The 11080-nt window shown below is 48.7% G+C and overlaps 1 long non-coding RNA gene across 1 annotated transcript; it reads left to right on the top strand.

The window, feature by feature from the left end:
• The first annotated feature begins 1638 nt into the window (after positions 1-1638).
• LOC118025100 lies at positions 1639-9770 on the top strand. Its single transcript, XR_004683247.1, has 3 exons — positions 1639-1702; positions 3220-3424; positions 9710-9770. It is a non-coding gene; the product is annotated as an uncharacterized LOC118025100 (long non-coding RNA).
• The last annotated feature ends 1310 nt before the right edge of the window (positions 9771-11080 follow it).

Genomic DNA, 11080 nt, shown 5'->3' with positions numbered 1-11080 from the left:
TGCCATACATATTCTGAAACTCACCTTTTTTCTACTCAAAATCATGCTTAAAAAAAAAAGAATTTATTTTTATTTATTTGAGAGAGAGCAAGAGATATCACAGGGGAGAAGAAGAGGCAGAAGCAGACTCCCCGCTGAGCAGGGACCCCAGGATCATGACCTGAGCTGAAGGTAGATGCTTAACGGACTGAGCCACCCAGGCGCCCCTCAAAGTTATGCTTTTTTTATTTTATTTTATTTTTTTATTTTTTTATTTGTTTAAAGATTTTATTTATTTATTTGAGAGAGAGAGAATGAGAGAGAGCACATGAGAGGGGGGAGGGTCAGAGGGAGAAGCAGACTCCCTGCCGAGCAGGGAGCCCGATGCGGGACTCGATCCCGGGACTCCAGGATCATGACCTGAGCCGAAGGCAGTCGCTTAACCAACTGAGCCACCCAGGCGTCCCCAAAGTTATGCTTTTAAGATCTGGTCATGCTGGATCATTTTAACTCTTGAGCCTTATTACATTTTATGATTACACCACTACTTGTTCATTTTTCTACCACTGGACGTTTATTTCGTTTTCGGGGTTTTCACTATCATAAGCAATGCTGTAAAGAAGTTGCCTGCCTTAGTTTCCTGATACGATGTACGGTAGAGTTTTTTTCAAGACAGAAAGGAGTGAGTGTTCTAATACAAAAATCTAATCATACCACTTCCCTGCTCAAGATTCCTCCTCAGCTCCCTATTACCTAAAGGATAAACCCTAAACACCTTAGCTCACAAAGATGTGATGCGGTTCCTGCCTACCTGTCCAGTCACACCGTCGACCACTGACCTCCTTAGCACTTTATTCCCTGCAATAGTGTATTTCTTTTAATTTCCAAAGAGTCCAAGTAGTTTCGAAGCCTCTGTGCTTTTGCACCTGCTGTTCATTCCATCTAGGACGCCCTCTCTCCACTCCTCTGGTATGGAAAGTCCTCTTCATTTCCAAGTCAAGTCAAACGCTACCTCCTCCGTGGGGGTAGACCCCTGTGCCGAGTGCATACTGCATCATAGCGTCTGCCACATGGGCTGAACTTGGCTGCCTCCCCTCCAGATTGAGTCTCTTGAGGGCAGGGCCCCAGCTTTTGCACATCTGTAGCCCCAGTGCCTTTGCACAAGCCGGGCCAATCCGTGCTCGGTAAATATTTGTTGGCGTTGGGTCGGTGAAGCATGGTTTGAGCAGCAGGAATGAAAAGTCCAGCTTCCTTGGAGCTCGGCAGCAAGCAAGAGCTCTGGAACAACCTTTTCAAAAGCTTTCCTTCCATTTGAGTCCCTCTGAGCTTTGTCGCATTGTTGCGGGGAGCAGGGCCGCTCCCAAGAAACCAAGTCCCTGGCTGTTTACCTAGGATGTTACCAAGCGCCCAAATTACAGATATCTCTATCACTTGGCCAACAATTTGGTGTTGCGGTGTTAAGTTATTTCTATGTCTGAAGAAAACAGCTCAGCTCTGACTAAAGAAATAAATGATATCATTTTTCATTCAGGCAACCAGATTCCTCGGTACAAAAGGCTCCCTGGGGAGGAGCGCCGGGACAGTGTGTCTCCTCTGAGGCTATTTACATCTGTCAGCTTCTCTAATCTCTGGCCTTCCTTCCTCTGCCTGTTTCCTTCCCTTTACACAGAGGCCCATGTTGAGCCCCGGACTTGCAAGGAGGGCGGTGAGCCAGCATCCTCACGTATGTGCTGGGGGCGCGTGGGGGTGAGGTTTTGGCCAGTGGCATTTGGGTTTTTTCTTTTTTCTTAGAAACCAGTCTCAATTTAAGATAATGACTCTCCTTATTTGCCACTGATTGCTATTTGTGGGGACTTATTTTTCCCTGGTCAGCTTGGCTAAGAGAAGTTGAATTTAAAAGGGAACTTTTCTAAAACTGTTGCTGGACAGTTTGCAGGGCACCGAGGGGCGTGTTCTGGGTCACCTGTTTCAGGAGAGCCTGAGTGCCCCCTCTTCTCAGCAGACTCCCGAGCCTGTTATGACGGAGGGAAATCAGGAAGAATGTCCTTGAAACCTGGGGTGACAAGGGCCCCGAGGCACCATTTGGTCCAGACTTTACTAAAATATTCCAAGCCCTGCACAGTCAGCCCCCACCTCCTCTCCAGCCCATCTCCCTCTGTTGGTGTCCCCAGCCCCCACCCAGCCTTGGCCCCCCTCCACCCACACTGCCTCTCTTTCCATTCCTCGAAAGCATCACCCCTGGTAGGGTGACGCTATTCCCACCGCCTGGAACCCTCTTCCTGAATTCTCTGCCTTCCAATCTCAGCTCAGCTGTCACCTCCTCAGAGGCCTGACCTCTCCCCCTCTGAAACAGGACCCCGCTGTTCTCTTTCCCAACCCTTATCATGATTTGTCGTTTTGTATTATGTCCCCTACTACCACTGTTAACCCACCACGGCAGGTGTCACTGAAATACTGCATCCCGAACACTTTCGAGCCTCTGTCGGCCCACATGGCCCTCCTCCTGGAGCAGGGGTGAGAGACCCCAGACCTGAAAAAATGTTTTGAACTTTTCTATTTCTCATTCTTAGTCTCTTCATGCACGAGATGCTTCCCTTCCCTCAATCACCTTATTTTCCCTTTTTTTCTGATAGTCACGTCTTCACTAGAGACTTCATTTTATCGACGATACTGTTCACACTGCAGCTTCTGCTCTCTGGGCGGACCAGTTGGGCACCTGCAACCCTTCAGGGACTCCAGCCAGACGCCTGGGGTCCCCCATGACTCCTCCCGCCCCCCTCATCCCCTGCATCCAACCCACCGATCACCATGTACGTACATGGTTTCTTCCTCCTTCCAGCTGTCTAATATCCCTCTGATCCCCTCATTTCTCTCCAGTGCCACCCCCTGGTTCAGCCACCTTTCCCTTGTCCTGGCTTCTGAGGTTCTCTGGCTTCTGGACTCACCTCCTCCAAGCCAGTTTCTCAGAGGAGCAGAATCTGGTTCTGCCCCTCCTCTGCTTAACACTCTGGCCCCAGAGTGGTGAGCCCTCACCTCAGCCAGGCCCTGGGCCAGACCTGATCAGAACTCCCAGCTTTCCAGCTCCTTGTCTTCCCACTGCCTGGCAACCTCCCAGGTGCCTCAGTGGGCCCCATGCAGTTCCCCGCAGCCCCAGCTCCCCCCTACCTCATTTGAGTTTAGAGGCCCCTGGGGGGAAAAGGAGCCCTAGACAACCTGTTGTCTGATCTTGTCTTCGAGCAGGCCTGACGGCTTTCCAGAAGTACAAACCAGAGCAAAGCCCCCCAGGACTTCTGGAGAGGACCTGCAGCTGAGGAAGCCCCTCCACTGAAAGCCACCTCCTCTTCCTCCTGGAGGGTGGCCCGAAAGAGGGCACAGCTCTCCTAACACGTGAGGGTGAGGGGGCCCTCGCCTTCTTCAGCCCTGGATATTAAGAGATCTGCCCCAGGTGAGCTGCGTGTGTGTCAGTGGGGAGGGAGATGCTTACAGAGATGCTCCTAAAAAGGGATTCATGATAAGGACTGAAAAGGGTCCAGCCAGGGCAGCAACGTATATGGGAATAAAGGAATTATTATAGGCATGAGACTTTACCCAAATGTGGGGCGAGCTGAAATCAGTGATGTTTCTGAAAGGAGATTGGGGCAATCAGGGGAAGTCTTGCCACGGGCCACAAGTTGGAGCTTGCAGAGAAATTTGAGAAGCCAAGCACGTCCAGCTGCCCAAGGGGGCGGGAGGGCAGTCGATGGAGAGGCTGTGGAAGCCGTTGCTCAGCAAGGCCTGTGGGTGGGACGGGGCCCAGAGGAGGGGAAGGACGAGCTGGCACGGGGTGGTGGGGGGACACCCCGCCTCTGTCTCTGGCAGTACCCACCGGAGACAACCCTCAGAGTCGTGGTGCTGCCTCTCTTCTCTTTTCTAAACCTCCCGGAAGTTCCTCTTCTGAGCAACTCTGCCCCGGATCCCTATGGAGAAGGGGGTTCTGGGAAGCTTAACGGAACCAGTGCGCAGAGCTGCCCCCACCCAGCCCCCCAGCCTCCTCTGCTCGCCCCCCTCCCCGTGCCCTGGCCCTGAGCGATTTACACTTTCCCAGCGTGTCCCCCGCACTGTGCCCTGGATCCAGAACACCCTTCCTCCCTTCTTTAGCTGGTCACCTCTACTTCCCCTTCGGGATGTGGTCCCGAGACCTCTTCCCCCAGAGGTCTTTCCTCTCTCTGAGTCCCACTCTCTCTTGTGCTCCCAGAGGACTTGGTACAAACCCGTAATGCAGCTCCCATTGCTTGCTGCATCTTCCACAGCCCCAGATCTCAGAGTCTCTTGGGGACCAGGAGTGCCTGCTGGCTCAGGGTGTGGGGCCTCGGCCAGGGAGCCAGGCTCCCTCAGCCCAGAAGCCACTCAACCTCTGTCCTCCAGAATGACCTGGGGAGCTTGCTAAAAATTCAGGTTCCTAGTCCTCGCCTCCCTGAGATTCTGATCCGGTGGCTCTGGAGATGAGCCCGGGAATCTGCATTTTTTGCCAAACGCCTTGAGTGATCCTGATGCGGGCAGTCCACCATAGCAGGTTGGCTCTGACTGGGCTGAATCTGCTTTTTATAGTTTGAGTTGGATTCTTTAATAGAAGAAACTTCTGTTTCTTCTAACAGAAAAATCAATGGCTTTTACATAGTTTATTCATAACAATTACTATAAAAAATATTTGTAAGTTCCTATAGGTCATCTTTTGCTTGCACTGAAAGCCCTCAAGGGGCTTTTAAATCCTATGGGATTTAAATGTTCCCACATTCCCTAAAGGGTTGAAGGCGGGCCGCCAGGGAGAAGGCAGTGGGCGCATCAGTGTAGAGGTGAGGTGTGGAGCCCTGCCAGGAGCCTGGCCTGGACACAGAGGCCCAGCAATGCCTTGGCCCCAAGAAAGTCTCCTTGCCTTCCCGGGAATGCTGTGAAGAGCTGAGGAGATGGCGGGGGGCTCAGGCCCATGCGTGGGGTGCCGCCGCGGTCCATGTTCTGAGGACCTCCCCTGCAGGTCTCCTGAGGAGTTAGAGCAGGAAGGAGATTCCTTCCAGCACATCAGTGAGGAAGACGCTTTCCTGGAGGCACCTTGGGCCTGATTGGCTGGCGAAGTGGGCATGTGTGGGGTGGGGGTGACCCGCCTCAAGGCTGCTTTAGATTGACCGCGAAGGAGCTGGAACCGGGACAGGAACCAGAGCATGCTGGCTTCCACACAGCCGCGCCTTGTCAGCTTCAAAGTCTGCCCCTAATCCCTGCCTGGTCCCCCGAGGAGGGTGGCTCAGGGCCCCAGGAGAGGGAGAGAGACACCCTCAGCCGTGTTGTGGGAATTTGGCGTGCCCTGGGCTTCTCCCAACGGGTCTGAGGGCTGCTGGACGAGATAGGGACTCAGTTATCCCTGATTTGTGCCATTATTTTATTTTAAAATACTGAACAAAGAAACCCAGCCACCATTCCACCTCTCTCAGTCAACACAAGCACGGCTTGCATTTAGGTGTAACTCCTTCTGGTCTTGCTTCCTGTGCGTGCATGCATGCGTGTGTGTGTGTGTGCGTGCGTGTGCGCACGCATGTGTTACAGGTCCACAAAGTGATGTCTTCGGCATAGTAACAAAAGCATTTGCATGTTGCTGCAGAGGCTTCATAACCATTACTCCTAACAGCTGCCTGGGCCATTGAGCTGACGGGCCATAGTTTCCTTAAGGGTTGGCCTTGGTCTTCTGCCCCCTACCCTTAGCGCACTGTGTCCTATCCTGCGGCCAGGCCCCCACTCCAGGCACCCAGCCCTATTCGAGCCCCAAGTCCTGGTGCTCTCAATCCTGTCCCTTCCTCCCTGACCTCTTCCTGAGTCCTCACAGCCACAGACTTTGTGCTTTGTGTCCCGGTTTGTACATTGCGCTCACCCCTCAGATCTGACAACTTAGAGGATGCCTTCTCGAAGATTGGAAAAACCTGATTTACCTACCATTTTTGAGACTCTTGGTGTATCATGAAATGAAGGGATGCCAAAAGAGGGTTATAAAGATCTGCCAGCTATTTTAATATTTACATTGAACAGCTGGATACTCTTATTAGACAATAATGTGGTAAAATACGATTATGAAACTCACAAGAAAAGTACAAATTCATAAGGCAGCGCAGGTGGTTCTGACTCTCCGGGGGTACTAACACGATCAGAGCCAAGCGACAAATGTCCTCTTTGGATCTTGTCAGACTCGCAGTCTAGGACTAAGCATGCGAATGCATTTGAAAAGAAGGGTAGAAGGCTAAATGTGAGACCCATTGAAATATTAGACCTGGACCCATGGCCCCCCAGACAACCGGCCCGCCCACCGCCCGCCGTAACCAATTAAAAAGAACAAGTGATCCAGAATGCTTCTCTAATACGGCTCTTGGGCCTTGTCCTGCCATCCTCAGAGCTGATGCCTTACCGCTTAGAGTAGCTCCCTGCTTCAACCCCAGCCCCTGGGATCCTGCCCTGGTCGTGCACTTGGCTGTGCAAGAGGACATTTGTAACATCAGATGGTTTGTAATATTTTCATTATTGTAAATATAGTGGATGGGACTCCCTGGCCCTGTCAGCCTCTTTCCCTTCTCTATCCTCATCCCTGCTGGAGAGGGAGTCTTGGAACATCATAAATCATTAGAGTGGCACAGTGAGGATCTACCCTAACCAGAAAGAAGCTGATTACAGCACGTATTCCCCACTCAGGCTGGGGGGATGCAAGGCAGGTGGTTGTGCCAATGTGGACATTGAACATCTTTGCCCAAATTGATTTGTCTGTATTTAGGATTATCTCTTTCCCCAGGAGGGGACTATTTCTGTGGCTCCTGATGTCTACTGCCTGATTGCTCTCCAGAAGACAGGTACCGCTTTGTAATCCCGTGACCCACACAGGCTGAAAGAGGGTGCTCTTTCTGACATTTATTAATATGCAATAACTAAATATTTAATAGCAAACAGAACAGAAACTCCCTGAGGCTGTGGAACAGCAGTGCTCTTGTTGGAGAGAGAACCTCCAGATGTTTAACCCCTGGCGCCACTTCAAATACATTTACACAGGATTTAAGGATCATTAGTAGATGTTGCCGAACTGAATCCCTAAGTGAGTATCACACAGGCCGTCTGCAGGTCTTACAGCCGGGGCAGACGGGGTGTGGTTCTCAGAAATCCCGCAAGGCCTTGACATTGCAGTGTGATGCAGGAATCACTGCTCTTCCCCATTGATGACTCCCTCCAGATCCAAATGCCTGGGGGACAAGCCTGATTGCTCTGGCTGGGTGGTGGAAAAATTTTTAATTCTGGTAAGACACGCACCACATAAAATTCATCAGCTTCACCGTTTTTACCCCTACAGTTCAATGGTATTAAGTACATTCAGGTTGCTGTACCACCTTACTCGCTGTCCTTCTCCAGAACTCTTCTCATCTTGCAAAACTGAAACTCTAGATCTATTAAACAATAACGTCCCATATCCCCATCCCCCTGGCCCCATCCTTCTACTTCTGTCTCTATGAATTCAGCTACCCTAGGGACCTCACATGAGTAGAATCATACAGTATTTGCCCTTTTGTGGCTGGTTTCTTTCACTTAATGTACTGTCTTCAAGGTGAATGCATATTGTAGCATGTGTGAGAATTTCCTTCCTTTTTAAGGCTGAATAATATTCCGTTGTATACCGCATTTTGTTTACCCATTCACTGGTCATTCATTTTGTTTGTCTATTTATTTTGTTTACCCATTCTGAAGATTGTCTTTTTAACTTTGTTCATGTGTCCTATGATTCACGTCAGCTTTTAATCGTGATGTAGTCCAATTGACCTATTTTTCTCTTGTCATGTGTGTTTTGGGCGTCATATCCAAAAAACTCATTGCCAAATCCAGTCATGAAGCTTTTCCTCTGTGTTTTCTTCTAAGAGTTTTATAGTGTTAGTTCTTACTAAACTGTAGTTTAAGTCTTTGATCCATTTTGCGTCAATCTTTGTGTATGGTTTAATGTAAGAGTCAAACTCCATTCTTTTGCACGTGGGTATCCGATTTTCCCAACACCATTTGTTGAAAAGATTGTTCTTTCGTCATTGAATGGTCCCGCTCCCTCATCAAAAATCGTGTGACCATGTAAATGAGAGTTTATTTCTGGGCTCTCTATTCTATGCCATTGCTCTATATGTCTGACTTACGCCAGTACCTCATTGTTGGATTATGGTAGCTTTGTAGTAAGTTTGGAAATCAGCAAATGTGAAACCTCCAACTCTGTTCTTCTTTCTCGAAATTATTTTGGCTCCTCAAAATCATTTGGGAGGGGCGCCTGGGTGGCTCAGTCGGTTAAGCGTCTGCCTTCGGCTCAGGTCATGATCCCAGAGTCCTGAGATTGAGCCCCACATCGGGCTCTCTGCTCAGCAGGGAGTCTGCTTCTCCCTCTGCCTGCCACTCCCCTTGCTCTCTCTCTCTCTCTCTCTCTCTGTCAAATAAATAAATAAAATCTTTAAATAAATAAATAAACAGAATCATTTGGGAGATCCATATAAATTTTAAGATGGATTGTTCTCTTTGGGCAAAAAAAAAAAAGCATTGGAATTTTGATAAGGATTGCACTGAATCTGTAGATTTGCTTTGGGTAATATTACATCTTAACGATAGTAAGCCTTGTGATCTCTGAATACAAGATGTCTTTTTATTGGTGTCTTCTTTAGTTTCTTTCAGCCGTGTTTTGTAGTTTTCAGTGTACAAGTCTTTCACCTCCTTGGTTAAGTTTATTCCTAAGTATTTCATTCTTTTTGAGAAGGGTGCCAAGACCATTTCATGGGAAAAGAATAGTCTTTGTAACAATTGATGCTGGGACAACTAAATAGCCACGTGCAAAAGAATGAATTCGGAGCCCTACCTCATACCATATTCAAAAATTAACTAGAAAATGGATCAAAGACGTAAATGTAAGAGTTAAAAGTATCGGGGCACCTGGGTGACGCAGTCAGTTAAGCATCTGCCTTCGGCTCAGGTCATGATCTCAGGGTCCTGGGATTGAGCCCCATGTCAGGCTCTCTGCTCGGCAGGGAGCCTGCTTCTCCCTCTCCCTCTGCCTGCTGCTCCCCCTGCTTGTGCCCGCTCTTGCTCTCTGTCAAATAAGTAAATAAAGTCTTAAAAATAAATAAATAAATTTCAATAAGTAAAAGAAAAAAAAAGAATGTCTATAAAATTTTTAGCCACGTGTATCAAAAGTCTTAAAAATGATTGTGGGTCAGCCAGGTTCATAGCCAGTTTAAGCAGGTAAAAATTAAGGATTTGAAGGAGCTGGCCAACTCCCCCGCCCCCAGGGGGCCAGAGACCAAGTCCCCTGAGGGTAAGACTCCTGGCAAAAGCCCACTGCAGGCATCAGATCACACTGCAGGCTGGGCCCAGGACCCAGAAGCCAGGAACCTTGAAAGGTGGTAGCCCTCACTTGCTCCTTCCTGCTCCCCCCAGAGCAGACTCTGCCGGGTGCCTCCCCCTTCTCTGGCTCTCCTCTGAACCACTCTTGCTGGTGCATCTCAGCAGCGGAGCGCTGATCACAGCCTTGACCTTTAGCTTCAAGGAACTCTGAGAAAGTGAGTTTGGGTTTCTACCAGGGGGAGATGGAGCTCACAAGGTGGGAAATTGATCAAATATAGGAAGGTTATTCAAAAGGTGCCAAGCAGCCCCAAAGCATGAAAAACATGCTATAACATCATAGCTTTTGCCTCTGTAATTTCACTTCTAGGAACTGCTCCAATGACATCATCAGGGATAGGGAGCTGAGTAGATTCAAGGACGTTCCCTGGAGTGCTCCCTATAATAGGGAAGACAAGAGGAGAGGAGGTAAGCAAATTGTGGTGCATATGCATGATGGAATGTTATGCAATTAGAAATCATATTATAGGAGAATTTTTTTAAATGACATGCGGAAATGCTTGCAATGTAATGCAGAGTGCAAACGGCAAGAGGTAAAGCAGCGCTTGTTGACCTTTACTACACACAGAATTCCCCCGTTAAAATGCAGATTCTGATTCTGTAGGATTGGGGCAGGGTCTGAGATTCTGCATTTTCAACAAGCCCCCAAGTGATGCCTCTGGGCTTGCTGGGACCAAGAGCAAAGTCTAGAGAGATAATCCCAGGTAGGTTCAAGCACGTGTGTGTGTGCATAGAAAAAAGACAGAGAGAACACGCCAAAATGTTAGCATCAGTTATCTCTAGATCATGAAATTATGGGTGCTTTTTTTTTCTTCTTTATATGCCCATATTTTTTGAGTTTTCTCTGATGACCATTATTTAATACAAAGATTAAATAAAAAATGCAAAGAGCCTGCTGCTTCTGGGAGTGCAATTAAACCTCTTGATGAGCATCTCTCTCAAAATTTTTTCTCATCAAATTCGATGAGAAAGTATAGTTCATGGAAAGAAACAGCTATAAGCCAGCAAGGCCAAACACCATCAGTAAGTCAAGGACACCCCCATGGGGCTCTTGGGATCAATGACAGACCTGGATGGACTATTTGGACTGGCTGAGTTATCAAGAAATGAATGATGCTAGAAACAATGAAATACCACATGGAAATGAATTTATAGCACCTTTTGTGTTTGTGGTTGGAATGACCGCGGATGTGGTGAAGTCAGAATGTGTATCGGCAGCCACAAAATAGATTTAGGTTTTTGTCTTGCAAAACCCATCCAAACTTCGTGGCTCCACTCACTCGGCCCAGAGATTAAGTCATCTCCTCGGGTAGGGTTTCAGTGAAGGCTGAATCAGGTCCAGTGAGGGGGAGCATGCAGCGCTATGCCCAGCTTGCTGAGGATATTCAAGAAATGTCGAAATACAGTTTCCCAGCGCTTAGTTGTCGCTGGAAAGAAGCAGGCTGGAGAGCACAGGAAGCTTAAGAAAAGGGGATCCAGGGCGCCTGGGTGGCCCAGTTGGTTAAGCGACTGCCTTCGGCTCAGGTCATGATCCCGGAGTCCCGGGATCGAGTCCCACATCCGGCTCCCGGCTCAGCGGGGAGCCTGCTTCTCCCTCTGACCCTATCCCCTCTCATGCTGTTTCTCTCTCTCTGTCAAATAAATAAAAATAAACAAAATCTTTAAAAAAAAAAAAAAAGAA

This window comes from Mirounga leonina, unplaced genomic scaffold (assembly GCF_011800145.1).
Source record: "Mirounga leonina isolate KUSES-001 unplaced genomic scaffold, KU_Mleo_1.0 Mir_200, whole genome shotgun sequence".
In the NCBI taxonomy this organism is placed as follows: domain Eukaryota; kingdom Metazoa; phylum Chordata; class Mammalia; order Carnivora; family Phocidae; genus Mirounga; species Mirounga leonina.
The sequence above is the reverse complement of the archived record's forward strand: the minus strand, read 5'-3'. Positions and strand labels throughout refer to the sequence as shown.